At 57.1% G+C, this 2585-nt stretch overlaps 1 pseudogene; it reads right to left on the bottom strand.

The window, feature by feature from the left end:
- Nucleotides 1-786: 786 nt before the first annotated feature.
- On the bottom strand, nucleotides 787-2169 carry LOC119367659 (annotated as a pseudogene).
- Nucleotides 2170-2585: the final 416 nt, after the last annotated feature.

Genomic DNA, 2585 nt, shown 5'->3' with positions numbered 1-2585 from the left:
GTAGGCCGGCGACCGTCGCCGGGATACAGCTAGTGGTGGCCCAGGGCGCGGGGGGTGCGAGGCGAGTCGGGGAAGAAAAACTTGACTTTTCCCCTGTGGGTGTGGGCCAGGCGCGCTTTTCACTAGCGCCGGAGCCCCCAACGGCTCCCCAGCGCGCCGGGTTCGGCCTGTGACCGCCGGGCGGAAAAAAGGCCCGAACCGGCGATTTTCGGCGTCCTGAGGACGCGACTGGGACGTTTTTTCGGCGCCGGCGCGAAAAAATCGCCTGGGGAGGCCTTCTTGAAGCGCGGCTGGAGATGCCCTAAGAGAAGAGAAGAGTAGGCGAAGACTTGCACTAGAAAACCAATATCTAAAGAACAGAAAGGAAATAAAATATCGATGAGAAGCTTTCTAGCATACGTGATACCACTAAAGTGACGGAAGGCATGCCTGTGTCGATACGAAGTCCTGTTCAGGTGTGGCGTGTCCGATTGCTCCTATGATAATGTATAAAACAAACATGTATCGAACCGACTCCTAACCTTGGTCAAAAGTCGTCATAGGTGGGGGGAGAATCGAAAGACAAACGATGTGCCAATGAAACAGCGTCCCAAGATTGATATACCATGAACATCCAGTGTGTTTAACTAGCTAGTGAACATTTTCGTTTCAGTGTTACGCTGGACCATGTTTTTTGCCAAAAAAAAGAGAGAATTTTTCAACTCTTTTAATTTTTTTAAAAGTTGTTTTTCCATTCCAGTTGCATTGGCCCATGTTTCAAAGACCCGCGTTGATATATCGTCGTCTTGTTCATAAAAATTGTGAAACGACATTATAATCAACAATGTGACGCCATGATCAAACACTAGCGCAATCAGCCGGGGTGAAGGATAGCACCCCGCCGTCGAGATCGTAGAGCACGTGCAGGTCCATCTGCTTCACGTTGCCTATGACGGACACGCCCCTCGTCGGCAGCACCAGCAAGCACGCCACACGGCCTTGCTCGTCCACGGCGTCGAAGTAGCTTCGCCGCGGGACGGCGTACTCCGCGCCGCCCGCAAAACGGAGCACCAGGTCTGGCACTGGCACGGCGTCGACGTCGAGGTCGCCGCCTGCCTCGAAGCACAGGTCGAAGTCGAACGGGGCGCCGCTCACTCTCGTCAGCCGCCCAGCTGTCTGCGAGAGGAACGCCTGCCTCAGCATCGCGTACCCCGCCTCGGCAAAGTACGTGAAGGTCGTGCCGGAGTCGACGATCACGCCACCCGCGCCGGCGCGCGTGAAGCCGAACGTGCTGGGCGCGACCGGGAGGTCTGCCGCGCCGACCGTGACGCCGGTGAGGTTCACGTAGTAGTACGGGGCGCGTCGCACCGGCACCGCGGGGTTCCGGACGAACGGCGTGGACTGGACGTCGTCGCCTGTCACGCTGGCCAGGGAGCCGAACAGTATCGGGCTGGCGCCGGCCTCCGAGTCGGAGCGGAGGCAGTAGGAGAACCGGCCGATGCCGAGCTGCGACACGAGGGACAGCGGGCTGCGCCCGAGCCCCACGATGCCCGACGCGTTGTCCATGTGCCCGCCGTTCGCCGTGCTGCACCCGAACGTGACCTCGCGGAACGTGGCGTCGCCGACGGTGAGCGTCTCGGTGGCGAGGCAGCCGGCGGTGAAACCGACGACGTAGCGGTAGTCGTAGACACAGCCGCTGGCGTTGCAGGCGCGGAAGGGGCTCGGCATGGACTGGCAGAGCGGGCTCGCGCACGGGAGCTTGGAGAAGGTGGAGGAGCCTGCCGGGTCGTACAGCGGCGTCGGCTGCGCGAAGCACTCGGTGCACGGCGCGCACTGCGTCCAGACCAGGTCGCTGCCGGTGTCGAGGATGGCAGGGAAGGTGAGCGGCGGCGTGCCGATGGACACGCTCATGTGGTACGCTCCGGCGCCGTTCTCGACCAGCGCCTGGAGTGCAAGGGTGGTCGTCGTGTTCGTCGTTGGAGCGCGCGCTAGGAAAGCCAGGCGGTGCGTGTCGCGGTGTACCGCGGCGGAGTAGTTGCTGAAGTGTTGGCGCATGCGAGTGAGGGAGCCCCGGAAGCCATGATTGTCGTTTGCGGAAGTTATCGGCGGGAACGGGACGATGAGCACTGCAAACACGAGGACGGCGAGAGCTCTGCACGCCATGTCTGGCCCCTTGTTGTCTAACGTATTTTCTTCCTTTTGTTTGTTTGTTTGGTCAGTTTGATACTTTCTGATGGGACTAAGTTGACATTATGGACACCAATCCCAGCTTCGCAAGTTGCATTGCTGGTGACTGCGACATATCGTATATATTTGTATTTTACCTTGCCTGATAAGCATCCCTCAGGTTTCTTTCGTACATAATAATTATACCAATATATAATTGCGATAGAAATGCAAGAAGGGTTCCCGCAAAAAAAAATACAATAACGAAAAAGCCACTCCTTGCATTTTTAATATATATTTTTTGACAAAGTTTGAATGTTCAATCATGAAACATGCTGATACATCTATGAAAACAAGGCGAAGGAGCCCCACTAAAAAGCAGACATTGCACCAACATGGGCAACAAAAGGGCTCGGCCTTCTCGCGTCGCCAATCTTTCG

This window comes from Triticum dicoccoides, chromosome 2B (assembly GCF_002162155.2).
Source record: "Triticum dicoccoides isolate Atlit2015 ecotype Zavitan chromosome 2B, WEW_v2.0, whole genome shotgun sequence".
In the NCBI taxonomy this organism is placed as follows: domain Eukaryota; kingdom Viridiplantae; phylum Streptophyta; class Magnoliopsida; order Poales; family Poaceae; genus Triticum; species Triticum dicoccoides.
The sequence above is the reverse complement of the archived record's forward strand: the minus strand, read 5'-3'. Positions and strand labels throughout refer to the sequence as shown.